This window comes from Polypterus senegalus, unplaced genomic scaffold (genome assembly GCF_016835505.1).
Source record: "Polypterus senegalus isolate Bchr_013 unplaced genomic scaffold, ASM1683550v1 scaffold_3001, whole genome shotgun sequence".
NCBI lineage: Eukaryota > Metazoa > Chordata > Cladistia > Polypteriformes > Polypteridae > Polypterus > Polypterus senegalus.
In genome coordinates, this window is record NW_024386278.1 from 2,571 (window position 1) to 19,088 (window position 16,518).

Genomic DNA, 16,518 nt, shown 5'->3' on the forward strand with positions numbered 1-16,518 from the left:
TTATAATTATTAAGATACAATTAAAAGAACAGAAAAGGGAAATTAAAAGGAAAATAAAAAAGAAAGTTAAACACTACAGCAAAACTACAAGTATATCTAACTTTATTATATATAAATGCAAAACTCACACTACTGTGTTTTCAGAGTACAGAATAAAACAAGAAACATGAAAGACCAGCTAATTAAACAACTGAGATCAAATCGTAAGAAAAATGACTGACTGATTTTGAAATTGGTTGAAACAAAAAATGTACACGGTGATCGCAAAACTAAGTTTGAGTAGCACACTTTTAGAATATTCTTTTATAGATGAATAAGAAGAGCTGCCATACTTTAAAGTAGTATGGTATGTTAAAGGCTCCATGCCATTAAGAACTATATAGATCTCTTTCGCTACCACAAAACAAAACAAACAATATATGATGTTAACATTTTTTTTGTTTACCTCTGTAGTACAAACCATAGGATAAAGACTCAAATGGTGCTTCTTTCTAGGTCCAATAGCTGCAAGTGCCGTTATATTTGCATCTCTCTGCTGTATCTGTGCCAATTCCAGCTGCTGCATCTACATACACATAAAAGGGATATGAAAATGATAATACAATATTTTTAACAATTTACAAGATGAATTTTCACCACAAGAGAAAATAACTTTTTGAAAAACTTTCACACTACTCTTGAATCAAATTTACAGAGTATGTATGTGTTTTGTTTTCAGAAGGAAGAAAGAAAATTCTCATGAAAATGCTCACCAAAGATTTACTAGTAGGAAAAAAGACAATTGCCACATTCTCTTAAAATATTTACTTTCAGTATGCCTTTCGCACCTAAACCAGAAATTCAGCATTAATTCAATGCACTTTTAGTTTTTACATAGCTAATTAAAATATTTATACAAGATGATTATAAATTTCAAAAACTGATTTTTGCCTCAGAAATTAAAATCAAATTACAACACAGGAAACAATTCAAAAAAAAGAGAAAAAATGTCAGTATATCAGGTAGATGAAAACTCTCAGAGGGTTCATAAAGTTACACTGGTCACCTTCCTCAGGCATACTATAGCAGAAGAGAAAGATAACATTTTGTTGTGAATGCCCTTGATTGTGCTTCTCTGGAGGCTAACTACACAACCCATTTGCCTTAGTAAATTTTAATGAACTATGTTGCAGACAAAAATATGCATTAACCAAAAAAGAGAAACAAACAATTTGCAAACAATAGTGAGATAATTAGAATAAGCTAAAAAGCTCTTCAGTAGATCTGGCTGTGCCACAGTAAAGAAATTATGTTATTCTTCCAAAAGGTACTGTAAAGGGGGTGGTTTAAAAATAATTCAGGAGAGCACTTTAAGACCCTCAACTCCAAATTACTTATGCAAAGATATACAGTGGTGTGAAAAACTATTTGCCCCTTCCTGATTTCTTATTCTTTTGCATGTTTGTCACACAAAATGTTTCTGATCATCAAACACATTTAACCATTAGTCAAATATAACACAAGTAAACACAAAATGCAGTTTTTAAATGATGGTTTTATTATTTAGGAGAAAAAACTCCAAACCTACATGGCCATGTGTGAAAAAGTAATTGCCCCTTGTTAAAAAATAACCTAACTGTGGTGTATCACACCTGAGTTCAATTTCCGTAGCCACCCCCAGGCCTGATTACTGCCACACCTGTTTCAATCAAGAAATCACTTAAATAGGAGCTGCCTGACACAGAGAAGTAGACCAAAAGCATCTCAAAAGCTAGACATCATGCCAAGATCCAAAGAAATTCAGGAACAAATGAGAACAGAAGTGATTGAGATCTATCAGTCTGGTAAAGGTTATAAAGCCATTTCTAAAGCTTTGGGACTCCAGCGAACCACAGTGAGAGCCATTATCCACAAATGGCAAAAACATGGAACAGTGGTGATCCTTCCCAGGAGTGGCTGGCCGACCAAAATTACCCCAAGAGCGCAGAGACAACTCATCCGAGAAGTCACAAAAGACCCCAGGACAACGTCTAAAGAACTGCAGGCCTCACTTGCCTCAATTAAGGTCAGTGTTCACGACTCCACCATAAGAAAGAGACTGGGCAAAACGGCCTGCATGGCAGATTTCAAGACGCAAAACCACTGTTAAGCAAAAAGAACATTAGGGCTCGTCTCAATTTTGCTAAGAAACATCTCAATGATTGCCAAGACTTTTGGGAAAATACCTTGTGGACTGATGAGACAAAAGTTGAACTTTTGGAAGGTAAATGTCCGTTACATCTGGCGTAAAAGGAACACAGCATTTCAGAAAAAGAACATCATACCAACAGTAAAATATGGTGGTGGTAGTGTGATGGTCTGGGGTTGTTTGCTGCTTCAGGACCTGGAAGGCTTGCTGTGATAGATGGAACCATGAATTCTACTGTCTACCAAAAAATCCTGAAGGAGAATGTCCGCCATCTGTTTGTCAACTCAAGCTGAAGCGATCTTGGGTGCTGCAACAGGACAATGACCCAAAACACACCAGCAAATCCACCTCTGAATGGCTGAAGAAAAACAAAATGAAGACTTTGGAGTGGCCTAGTCAAAGTCCTGACCTGAATCAATTGAGATGCTATGGCATGACCTTAAAAAGGCGGTTCATGCTAGAAAACCCTCAAATAAAGCTGAATTACAACAATTCTGCAAAGATGAGTGGGCCAAAATTTCTCCAGAGCTGTAAAGACTCATTGCAAGTTATCCAAACGCTTGATTGCAGTTATTGCTGCTAAGGGTGGCCCAACCAGTTATTACTTTTTCACACAGGGCCATGTAGGTTTGGATTTTTTTTTCTCCCTAAATAATAAAACCATCATTTAAAACTGCATTTTGTGTTTACTTGTGTTATATTTGATTAATGGTTAAATGTGTTTGATGATCAGAAACATTTTGTGTGACAAACATGCAAAAAATAAGAAATCAGGAAGGGGGCAAATAGTTTTCACACCACTGTATATAGCATTTCTTAACTGCAATTTAGAGAGGCAATGCAATCTAATGACTGATGTCCCCTGATCAGTAGAATACATATTGCACAATGACACTTAAAATTGAAAAGCTAAGCAAAGTGCAGTGATGGAATTTGGAATTCATCTTCAAATTCCACTTCCTGAATATTTACAGTAGATTACTATGAATGTCCATTAATACCAAGAACTGTAGAATACCACATTATTTGTTCATAATGCCTACACACAGAATGGAAATTCCTAGCTTTGCGTGTTATTAATCTCTAAAGTGTACTAATGTAAAATTCTGACATATGCTTATAGCTTTGTTATAGTGCATGAAAATATTTAATGTTAATTCTCAAGAAATATCTAAATGTGAAAACCACAGAGTAGAACTATTGTCACGAAGATTTGACAAAAAACAGATTGAGCAAATTGTGGATTCTGTCATTTTTGTAAAACAGACATATGAAAATGTCACTTCCATGAGCCAAACGAACCAAAAAACAATTAAAGTATTATTATAGGGTTAACTAATATTCCTTATTTTACATGTGCAACTTTTCAATTTGTAACGCTAATGTAGAATATGTAGAATGCAGGGTGGCAAAGACTTGATTATCAGCTTTAATTATCTATAGTAAAAGATGAGATGAGTAAAGACATCAAATTTAAATTTGGAATAACGGATGAATTACACTGAACACAAAATAGTAAGTACATTCTACTTTTGCATTGAATAAGGTCACTAATTTTGCTTTTCACATAGCGTGAATATTGTACATTTTAAGAAGACCAAATGGACAATCAACAAAGGCAATTAAGGTGTTATTTAAAAAACTGGAGAACTAAGTACACCAGAATTAAACACCTTGATCTTATAGTCAGTGAAACAGAAGAGGAAGTAGCAAACCTATAGTATAGAATTTATGTATTTTGCTCAAGTATCCTTTAAGGAGATAGTGTGCAGTCTCAAAGTGACATGAGAGGAGCGCCAGAAAGAAGAGGCTGAGACAAGCCCATCAGACTTATGCAAAAGGAAATAAATTTACACTGCTCAGAAGCCCCAGAGCTGGGAATGTCTGTTTGGATCTTGTGGAGCTAGAAGGTTATTCTGACAATTCTGGTGTCATAGGCAGGAATGGACAGCACAAGCAATCATCACAAAACAGCTCCCAGAAGGAGGGAGATAGTGATGAGTTCTTTATTATTACAGTAAGTGAACTCTTTAACTATACATCCAAGTGGTATGTATGTTATCCTGAACAATGGAAATCTCATGGGTTTGACCCTTGTCTTAAATGTGCTGATAAAAGAAGCTAGGAGCAGGCTATCATCCAATAATTTAGAATGTAACGAACTTCTCAGTCATGCTTGATTGAGTATCTAGGAGTAAGTGGAGTTTAAGTGGAATAATGAGGAACACACGATTATGCTGTTCCGTCACAGTAATCTGTGCAAAATTGTTAAAACAGAACGTTTTATATTCTAGTGTAGATGACAAATGAGGATAACTATATAATGTATGAAGCCGAAGTCAATAGCAAAGAAACATTTCACAAGGAAAAACAATGCACTTTTATTCAAACGGTAAACTCAGATTAAGTCCTTAACATCTAATTGACATAGTTTACTGTAACTGACTCGTGGTTGAGGATTAGCCGATCAGACAAGGGGTGACGTTCGATCCTGCTCTCCATTTTGAGAGATAACTGTCTTAGTCTTACTCGTTTAGAATAAAAGCATACATTTGATTTCAGTCTGTAACTAGCCGTCAATTATGATCTTTGAAAGGTGCTACCATTATTCACTTCACCTTCAGTCGGTCAGAATCAATCCAACAACCCCATCTGACCCGCTTTTTCACTAAAGCAGCTTATAGCTCTGCAGTGTACCATGACGATGCTGCACCACGTACCCATGGTTGCTGACCACAACGCTGGCTGTCTGCCTTCTCCAGTGTCTCACCGCACTTGTTTTCTTTATTCAGTTTTATGAGGTCCCTACCTAGTCCCGTATTTGCTGTATGCTTTTCTTTGACCCAGGACATGGCAGAGGAAAGAATGGTAAGACCGTAACTCAGGCTATATGAATCATCAGACTCTCCCATCGCCGTGGTACTAAACAGTGATATTTGGTGAAAAATAATCAGTGCACTTTTATTCAAGTGCACTTTTTCCACATCACTTTTCCTGTAAGAAGCAATGTACATAAACTTATGCTGTGGTTTCATTACACACCTGAAAGAAAGAACAATATATTGAAAATATAATTGCACTAATCAATATTATTTGAAAAGCGTAACAGCGCAGATCGGTTTGAATTTATGCAAGAACCTGGAAATTCATGATCGGGACCTTCCCCAGTGAAGAAAGTAAGTGTCAGGTGTCATTCAGTTAATAAAACCATAGCATGAATGTACACGCAACAAGACCGGTGATTAATGTAAAGGACGGTCCTTGTGTGTGAACTGTTTATTTAATGCTGATGATTTATATATACACGAATGAAAACTGCACTTCTTAGCATTGCACCATGCAAGATGTCGTATCAATCGCCTACTGTAACTTGCTTTCTTTTTTCTTGGTTATACAGGTAGTTTTGAATAAAAGTGCACTTGTTTTGTTTTGAGAAATGAAGTGTCTCGTGCACTAGTGGCATTACACGTGTATTTTTGAGCATGCCCGTTTGAGCAGTATAAAAAGTATTGAAAAGTATAACAAAACAACGGGCAGATGGGGAGTGTCTGATGATTGCATATAGCGCTAATTACAGCTCTTTACTATTCTCTCCTCCGTGCCTGGAGTACAAAAGAAACAGAATACAGGCGCTATAGCTCTGCTGTACCACGATGCACTAACGCCCCCACCCGGTTCTGACACACAGACGCTGGCGAAGTTGCCTTCTTCGTGGTCTCACCGTCACTTGATTTTCTTTTTATTCAGTTTTATTGAGTGTTCCTGCCAGTCCCCGCATGTTGCTGTATGCTGGATATTTTCACATGTATTGTCTCTTTCTTTCAGGTGTGTAATAGAAACCACAGCATAGAGGGAAGTGTGTACACTGCTTCTTACAGGAAAAGGCGATGGAAAAAGTGCACTTGAATAAAAGTGCACTTTTTGTTATACTTTTACACCAACATATGTTCCTGTGTTTGAAACGACACGGGCAGATGGGGAGTGTCTGATGATTGCATATAAGCGCCGAAGTTACTGGTCTTTACCATTCTCTTTCCTCTGCCTGTCCTGGAGTACAAAAGAAAAAGCATACAGCAACATGCGGGGACTGTCAGGAACACTCAATAAAACTGAATAAAAAGAAAAGCAAGTGACGGTGAGACACGAAGAAGGCAGCTTCAGCTAGCGCTGTGTCAGAACCATGGGTAGCTTTAGTGAAAACAGCCATGTCAGATGGGGTTGTATGGATTGATTCTGAACGCGACTGAGAGAGTGAAAAGTGAATTAAAAAAAAAAAAAGCTAACCTTTACAAAGATCATAAATTGCAACGCTGTTACAGACTGAAATCAAATGTATGCTTTTATTCTAAAACAGTAAGACCAAGAGCAGTTTACTTCTCAAAATGGAGGGGCGCAGGATCGAACCCGTTACCCCTTGATTAGCAAGCTGGGCTGAATCTATCGAACCACGGAGTCAGTTACAGTAAACTGGTGTCATGTCGCATGTTAAAAGCGACTTTTTGTTTCTGCAGTTATATGTTTGAATAAAAGTGCAATTGTGTTATTCTTGTGAAAATGTTTCTTTGCTATTTGGACTTCAGGCTTCATACATTATATAGTTTATGCCTACATTTTGTCATCTACTACTAGAATATAAAAAAGTTTCTGTTTTAACAATGTGTTGACACAGATTACTGTAGAAACAGAACAGACATGAAATGCGTGTGTTCCAAACAACGATCTATTATTTCACTCTAAAACTCCACTTCACTCCCAGATACTCAATCAAGGCATGAGCTGAGAGAAGTTCGCGTACGCTTCTAAATTGGTGGGGGATGGAATAGCCGACTGCTCTTTATCAGCACATTTAGAAGACAAAGGGCGCCATGCAGAGGTGTGAAGGGATTTAAGAAGCAGTTTAAAGGTGGGACGGAATTACGAGTTTTTTCGTAGGCTCTGGTAATTCTAGTTTTAAATAAACCAGGTAGGAAAGTACAGGGGCCGAGTTTCTGGGTGGGGAGTGCATCGGGGGGGTCAGGAAGGACCCGGTGCAGGCTCCGTCCACAAGGGCAACCCTGGGCTGGTATATGGTGGAGAGGGTGGAAGGGACCCACAGGCGTGGGCTGGTTTCTGGGGAGGACACAAAAGGGGCTAATTATGCTCTGCAGGGCAGGAGAGCCGAGCCGCCCATCGGGACCAAGGTCCCAGATAACGATGGGCTTTCCCCAGGCCAGCAGGTAAAGGAATTGTAATCCTGGGAGTTTAACCCAAACAGAGCACTCCCAGAACAAGCTATGGCTCTCTGGCAGCAGGTGGGTCTGTGGCTACGGCCATTTGAATCGACCCCACTACAAATTGTGCAGCAGGTTGCCTGCTTTTTGCTGTTGCAGCACCTAACCCAGGACTTTGCCCAGCCGGCCGGTCTCGAAGGAACCCTTAAAAGACTCACCGTGGTGGTTATTCCGGATCCTCCGTTTCCAGTAATCCTAGGGCGGGACTGATCTGAAAGTAACAGCGGTAGACTAGTGAGCATTCCCGGAAAAGCTTTGGGCCTAGTTATAGGTGAGAAAGACTCATTTCAAGCGTGCTCCACGCTGTGTAATCAGCCAACAGGGAGTGGGGAAGGGGCCAAGAGAGGACGCAGACACTCCCCGGACCGTCGAGGGCTGCTGCGTCCATCTACCAGCACCCGGCAGCGCAGGAGGAATCTCCGCGAGGTCAGACCGACCCGCTCTCTGAGATGCACTTTCAGTTTAGGCGGCACCGGCTTCTTTCAAGAGAGAACAGTGGAATGGCGACTCTGAAACACGCAAAGAATGCAGTAGTCCTCGTCAACGGCCAACGCACGCATCAGCCCATGCCACAGGGACCTCGCTTTGTCATTGAAAATGACTTGTTAGATCGGGTCACCGAGCATGAGGGGAAAGAGCAGAAGTTGCTGCTAGTCCCGCAAACCTACCGACGGCAGGTCTGTGAGTTAGCACACTCCCACCTTCTTGGGGGCCATCTTGGCTCCGACAAAACACTAGAGCGAATCAAGCTCTGTTTTTTTTGGCCGGGGATTAATGAGGAGGTTCGCCGTTTTTGCATTTCTGCATTGCAGTGTCAACTGTGGCAAATTCCCAGGAGGGACCTCGCTCCTCTTGACCCCCTCCCCCTGATTGACGTCCCTTTTGACCAGATTGGGGTCGACATAGTAGGACCCTTAGAACCCTCAGCCCGAGGACATAAATATATACTCGTCCTTGTGGATTATGCGACCCGATACCCTGAGGCCGTTCCGTTGCGCTTGGCTACTTCCAAAACAATCGCGCAAGAACTAGTAGGAGTCTTTGTGCGAGTGGGCATCCCTTGAGAAGTCCTAACGGACCAAGGGACGCCTTTTACCTCAGAAACGTTCAAGGAGACTGCCAAGTTACTAAAGATAAAGCATTTAAAAACCGCAGTGTATCATCCTCAAACCGATGGGTTAGTAGAGAGATTCAATCAAACTCTCAAGCAGATGCTTCGTAAGGTGGTCAGCGAGGATGGGAGGAATTGCGATCAACTCCTTCCCCTCGTCCTCTTTGCCTACCGGGAAGTTCCCCAAGCCTCTACGGGCTTCTCACAGTTTGAGTTGTTATACGGACGACAGCCCCGGGGTATATTAGATATTTTAAAAGAGGACTGGGAAGGAGAGGCATTTCCCTCAACAAATATTCTGGAATATATCGCCCTGTTGCGCGATAGATTTGATACAATTAGACCCATTCTAAAGAGTCATATGGAGGAGGCGCAAGCAGCACAGGCCCTCCTTTATGGCCGTGGCACGACTCTCCAGGAGTTCCGCCCAGGGGATCGCGTCATGGTGTTGGTGCCCACTTCTCGCTCCAAATTGCTCGCTCATTGCCTGGGCCCTTATGAAATTAAGGAGGGGTTTGGTCGACTATTTGGTGAAACAACTCAATTGTCGACCAAGCGAGTGGGTATATCATGTGAACCTGCTAAAACCGTGGATGGAGAGGGACCCCGATCCCCCTCCGGTCAGCCCCGTTCACTCTTCACTCAAATAAGTTCCCTTAATTTCGGCGAGCAGTTATTTCCCAGACAGAGGCAGCAGCTGGAAGAAGCTATCCGCTTTGTCCCAGAGGTGGTGAGTGAACAACCCGGCCGGACCTCTCTGGTTGCGCATGACATATTGACTGACCCGGGGGTGATCGTCTGAGAGCGGCCCTATAGACTCCCAGAGGCAAAGAAGGCTGAGGTGGAACTGGAAATCAAGCGAATGCTGGAACTAGGAGTGATCAAGGAGAGTTTTAGTCCCTGGTCCAGTCCCGTCGTCTTGATTGCTAAGCCTGACTGCAGTTGGAGGTTTTGCAATGACTTCCGTCGGCTTAATCAGGTTTCCTGGTTTGATGCTTATTCCATGCCACGCGTGTACGACCTCCTCGAGAGGCTGGGACCAGCCAAATTCCTGACCACACTTGACATGACAAAAGGGTACTGGCAAGTTCCTTTAACGGAGTCCGCGAAGAAAAAAAATGTGTTTAGCACTCCTAGCGGGCACTGGCAGTATCGTGTCCTTCCATTCGGGTTAAGCGGGGCGCCTGCCAACTTTCCAGCGTCTGGTGGACAAAATGCTCCAACCCCATAACTTGTTTTGTGCTGCCTACCTGGACGACGTCGTCATCTATTCCAGCACATGGAAGGCACACATACAGCAGGTCACAGCGGTATTGCGGGCATTAGGAGAGGCCGGGCTTCAAATCAATCCCAAGAAATGTTTCTTCGGGTTGAGAGAAGCCAAGTATTTGGGCTACCTGGTGGGCCGGGGTACTGTGAGGCCACAGTGTTCCAAGTTAAATGCCAAACTGATATGGCCCCGTCCGCAGACCAAGCAGCAAGTCCGATCCTTTCTCGGTTTGGCCGGGTACTACCGCCGGTTTGTGCCTCGCTTCTCCGAGAGAGCGGCGCCCTTGACCGACTTGACGAAGAAAAGAGCTCCCAACCTAGTGGTATGGTCTAACAAAGCGGGGGCTGCATTTCAGTGACTTGAAAAGGGCTCTGACCTGAGCTGGAAACTGTTGAACCGGGAGACAAGGTATGCAGCGGTGGTGAAGGAAGCTCTGGCGATTAAATAGGTGATTACGCAGCTGCGGTACTACCTTTTGGGTCGGGTGTTCACTCTCGTGACGAATCATGCACCTCTAAAGTGGATGGCCCTTCACAGGGAGTTGAATCCGCGAGTCACGAGGTGGTTTCTTGACCTGAAGCAGTACAAGTTTTCGCTCGTTCATTGACAGGATTCTCTTCATGCCAACGCTGATGCCCTCTCCCGGGCTCACAACCTCTTGGTGCAGGACTTCCGACCCGACGGGTCTGGGCTGAGGGGGTAGTCTTGTCACACACGTGTGCATTGGCGGTAGCTGAAGGGCTTAGAGATGAATGAAAATACATCTGCCTGGGGGTTCGGGGTACACTGATGCTCTAAGTTCCCTGCAGGCCTTTCCCGGGAAATCCCACCAGGAGCCACCACCTTGACTCGGGACACCTCACTTCCCCCCAACATCCTATAAAGCCTCACACCTTTCCCTGGAAGGCAGTTCTGTTTTGGACTCTGTCGTGTAAACTTGACTTAATCATGAATCGTTTGCTTTTGCAGCCAGGATACCGAATTAAACGGCTGGCTGCCCCAACCCTTGCCATGTCTCTTGTCTCTTCTTCTCACAGCAGATTGTCAGTTGTATAATCCAAATTTAATCAGTTAAGTACTTAGTAACAAAGCAGAACTGATATAATGGTCTTCTCTGAAGTTCTCTGCCTGTGCAATGCACCAGTCTAGGTTAAAATTGTCAAAACCAGAAAGTTTAATATGTGGCGCAAATATTGGTGTAGGTTAGATAGTCATAACTGCAGTATATTGAACACTCCATTATATTCTGTAAAACCACAGCATTAAAACATCATTTGTAGGATGAATATAATACTTACTTTGTTTTTATTTTTAAGCACAATCTTACTATACTAGTATATAATTTTTATAATTATATATAACTGGGTTACAATTTTGTGGTAAATAAATTAATAATTATTACAATTATTAAAAGGATTTGTACAAAGTAAAGAGAATTAAATAAGTAAGTTCTACTTAGAACCAAAATTGGTGGCCTAGTGAATAATGATACCAATTTGAACACCTCAGTTTCCTCCACTAAATTGCTGCACTATTAACTAAGTTACTTAAATGAATAACAATTATATTCTACTGGCCATTTCGCCCAAACAGGTATGTTATTTCCAAAGATTTTAACAAGATGTGTAAGGATTTTTTTAGAATTTACTCAAAACATACATTACAATTGTAAAATATGATGCATTTTTCCTTAATGTTGTTGGCTCCAATGTGTGTAATTTTTTGCTGGTAAACTGAAGATGTAGTGCAACACCGGTTTGCTTGTGTGCTTTGAAAGCATAGTGCTGTATCTTTTACCTGATTTATTACATTTTCCAGGCTCTTAACAAACTTAATGAAAACTCTTTATCCAGCTATAATTTTTACCATCTGTGGTTAATAGTCCATTGGCTATTTTTGCTGAAACAACATTGTTTTGAATAACTTTGGTTTTCTGTAGTTCCACTTCAGCCTAAGTGCCATCATTGCTGTTTGCATGTTTCATTTCAAATTATTCTTAATGATACAGTGAACAATTCAAAGAACTCTGTACTATAAAAGCAGGCATCTTTCTTTGTCAAAGCTCTAAGCTTTTTGGAGCAATAATTATTTATTAAAATGGTGATAAATAACAAAATCTGTTTGGCATCAATATCAAAGAAGGCCAGTCAATTATGAGCATTTTCCTATTCTTTAACTTACTGATTCACAAAATCTGTCATACAATAAAAAAACTGGCTTTTTCTCTTAATCAGAAACTAATTCCTAGTTTAATTCCATCAAGCCTTAGTAGTATTTTTTATCCTCTTACTCCAGAGAATAATTCATTTCTGAAGGTAATTTAGAGTGCTGAATATTTCTGACCTGCTGCCCTAATTATGGTAAGTTGGCATAAAAAATGGAAGTATCAAAGTACTGTTGCTGTAGTGTTTGTACACAAGACTGTCAAATTCCGCCTTGTTCATTTTCAGAATTCACTTTTTGCAAACTTAATCACTTTTCAGCTTTAAAATTACATAATCTCCTAAACAGGAACTGTCCATTTATACACAGTAATTGTTTCACAATTAAAAAAAGATTTGATTGAAAAGCAGAAAGTATTGTGATATCACAGGACTGAAGCTGGAAAACCAGCTTCAGTATATAATTTTGAGCACTTCATGAAAATTTATAGGGAGGCATGGCAGCACAGCAGTTAGTTAGCATTTGTCATCCAGCTTCTGCCTTGTATGTGTTATTTCACAGAGTGACTTCAGCCTTGCCAGATCCTGAAATGGACTAAGCAGGTATGATAATTGATGAATGCATAGCAATTTATGTTTCATATTGAAGTTTCTAATTACAGCACTTAAGTAGATTTAATGACAAAAAACCCCTGATGATAAAATTCAGTGTGTTTTTAGCAATCATTCAGAGCCTTGGAACCTTTAATAATATCTGTTGCTAATACAGCATAGTTTAATGAAACTGTAATAAAGTATACAAGACAAAAAAAAAAAATCATCTTCTGACAATTCTATACCTGGACATGGATTAATATTTTCATTACAGAAATTACTGGATTTTAGTTATGCAGCCTAGCCTATTAATTAAATTAAAGGGTAGTTTTGCTCAGTAGTTTTGGAAAAAAAAGCATTTTGAAATACTGGACCACAAACTCATCAAGATATACAAAAGCACATGCACACAGATAATCAAATAAAATGTTAATCAAATTATACTTCATTCCTGTTACCTTTCAATTCAACATTTTTGGATCTTTAATGTAACACAAGATGGGTGTATAAAGAATGGATGTGTAGGTCACAAATAAATCTCCGTTGATGTGTGCACATACGCACGCACGCACCCATGCACACACACACACACACACACACTCTCTCTCTCTCTCTCTCTCTCTTACACATTCACATCTCCAACCTTAGGTGCTTTCATTTGATTCTATTCCCCATTTGCCAAGGGGCCCAAATCCAGCAAACTATAATATTAGGCTCAATTAAAATAAGCTCCAATTAGTGGTGCTTTTCTCTCGGGCAGAAAGTCAGGAAATGGATATTGGGAAATGTAAAAGTCAGCTACTGTGAGGAGCCAGCCAACGTAAATGAACTTATTTGTTGATTTCTACAGTTGCTATGTGGAGACCTCTGGGAGTTGAAGCTTAACTAGTCTAAGCTATAAAATAAAAAGCCCTGCAGCTAAACATGAACTGTGTAAAAAACAAGGGCTCCATCACAGAACAGAAAACTGCTGGGCCTAGAAAATTAAAAGCCAAAGGCATTTTCCATTTACAACTAAATCCCAGTACCACCTTGAAGCCAAAGAATTATAAGCAGTATCAGATTTACAAAATGAACAATTATCCTGAAAAATTGTAGGCTATTGAAGAATCCCCATATACCATAACTCAAGATTTTAATAAAAAGCTTATTATTACTACTCTCATTGCAAAACCTGTATGCACAGTTTTTAACTTTTCCTGTCAAGTTGATGCCAAAGATAAAATAAACACTGATGCTGAGGAATACCCTTCCCTCTAGCTGATCATGTCCTTCCCTGAGGCTGCCTTCAGCAGCATGTGATAGCAAAGTAAACCATGACCTAACTGCCAAAAGACTGGACCCAACTCCTAGAGTAAAACAAATAAAATGGGTGTGATAAGAGCTGCAAAATTTTTCATGTGTCATTCACACAGTACCTCTTTAGCTTTCTGTTTCAATCTCAGTTGCTCTGGATCTTCTTTATTGGAGCGGCTCTATTTGCAAAAACAAAAGGAGATGAAATTAAACAATTAAAAATCTTACATAAATATTGTACAACTAGACTAATGTTTATTAAACATAATAGGCCTAAAGCACAGCTTTGTGAAACACATGGAAATGGGTAACATACAAGCTCTTAGCTTGCTGGCCTTCAAAAGGCCTCAAGGAATTTGGAACTAAAATGAATTGTTAAAGCTGTCAATCAATCAAACCAAAACATGACTTCTTCTCAGAATGGTAATAGCTGTAGAGTCAGGTTAGATATTACCACTTACTTTTAAGACAGACAATGGTTTGGTTCAATTTATTATGTTTAAAGCAGTTGCAAAATTACAAAACATCCATTTTTACCCTGTTTAAGTTTCCCTAGAGTCAGAAAAAAACAAGAGTATGTTGTGGTTCATACCTTTGCAGCACGCAAAAGCATCTCTCTCTCCTCCTCATCTTTTCTTTGTTTTTCTAAACGATCCAACTGTTCCAAGAATTTTAACTGAGATCGAGTTTCATTTTGCAGTTTATATCGATCATCATCCTGAAAAACATGTCATTTAAAAATAATTTAGATTTTTAACATGTTGTTATTAACATGTGGTGTTATTAAAAGTACAAATATGTTTCATGGTTCACCCAAATATACTAAGAAGTGCAGCACATAAGTCCTTATCAGAAAGCCAAATGCTGGATTTGGTCTCATCCAATGGGAGTTGGACGTCTACTTTTTCTTTTTTTGTTTTTAATAATTCCGAGGTATCCTGTATTTACTCAACCCCTTGGGGGTTCAATTACAAAATATACAAGCATATATAAGTATAAATCCCCAGACAACAGCAAAAGTGGGAGTGAATGTGCAAGTGATTCGGCCCAGGATTATTCGCCGATTCCAGAAGGTTCAGTGAAACTGAAAATGGCCTTAACTTCTGCGGTCACCTACCCCTCGTGGACCAATAACTTCGGCTACAACTGGGCTTGCTACTTCACACACAGAGTTTGGGGAAGACCGAAACGATCTGTCCGAGCTGAAGGCAATGATCCCCACAATGGCTGCAACGGCCACCACTCAAGACATAAAGAAGGATATAAATGATATAAGGAAAGAAATAAAGGACGTACACAAGAAGCTTCTTTAGGTTATTAAAGACCACGAAACCCATTTAAATAATCACTTTGAGGAAGCCTTTAAAGGTATGCTAGAAAAAATTGAGGAAAAAATACAGGAAAATGTGTTTAGCACTTGGCGCTCAGTTTGAAGAAGTTAAGCAAACATTCACGACTACATATATTGAAATAGCGAAACAACTGGCGTCTATTGCTGATGAAAAAGCAACGGCTGCAAATTCTGAATGCAAAACGCTTGGAGACAGACTAGCTGCACTGGAAGATGGATGCAGAAGGAATAATATCAGAATCGAAGGTCTCCCTGAAAAGCATGAAAGTCCAAAACCAGTGAAATTCGTAGCTGAACTATTCTGTAAAATAATTGGAGAGGATTTCAAATCAGACACTGAGATAGCAGCAGGTTACTACATACATGGATTGAATACCTCAAAACTTAGGACTTTCATCGTGCACTTTGAAAAATTACAGTTTAAACTACATACAATGTTACTTCTCAGACAGAAATAAGAGATTATATTTGAAAATAACCACATTTGTATCTTCCTTGATTTCTCACCCTCAACAGCTGCTAAACATGCCGCATTTTACAGCATTAATCAGCGCTTATGGAAAGCCAAGATCAGAAACAGCCCCTTGTATCCTGCCAAACTGAAAATGGACATTCAAGGCAAGTTCTACATTTTACTTCTATGGAGGAAGCAGAAAAGAGCTAAGGAAACTGATCCCAACACTTTTTGAAAGACGATCATGAGTTGCCTGGTGTCCTGGCATGGCAAAGAAGATCTTTCCTGCTGTAGGACCCAATCACAATGAAACTCATTCTACTGTATAATTATACATTCCATTTCCTTATCTGCCATTTTTATATTTTAATTACAATTATATGAGTTTATGTATGTATGAAGATTTTTTTTCCTTCTTCATAGTGGACTGTTTAACATCATACCCTTGGTTTATTGTATTAGGGCTTACTATTAAATGTTATCTGCTCATTCAGATCTACTGTTTAATATCATTCCTTGAGTTACTCTCTCAAAACTGTTTAAGGTTACATTTTATGTTTCAAGTAATTGGACTGTACTGGCAATAGATATCTTTATTTTAATCCTCATGCGCCGCTGCTGGGGGACTTGGTTTGTTTTGGATGTGCTCTGTCTCTAGGTATATCAGAGGACTGTGACTTTGCAAAGTGTGGTTTAGCCTCACTTGGGGAGGCAACATGGGGGAGGGGGACTAGGGGGGAAAGAAAGAGAGCAATCTATTTCTTATCTATCCTTCTAATTCTTATAATTGAAAAGCCAACGTAACAATAGGCTTCATGGCAATAACTCCTAGAAAAATTGGAA

The 16,518-nt window shown here is 40.0% G+C and overlaps 1 long non-coding RNA gene across 1 annotated transcript; it reads right to left on the reverse strand.

Moving 5' to 3' along the window:
• Positions 1–484: 484 nt before the first annotated feature.
• On the reverse strand, positions 485–14,584 carry LOC120522648. The gene is made up of 3 exons (XR_005632459.1): positions 14,463–14,584; positions 13,993–14,049; positions 485–565 (listed from the first exon to the last, which is right to left on the reverse strand). It is a non-coding gene; the product is annotated as an uncharacterized LOC120522648 (long non-coding RNA).
• Positions 14,585–16,518: the final 1,934 nt, after the last annotated feature.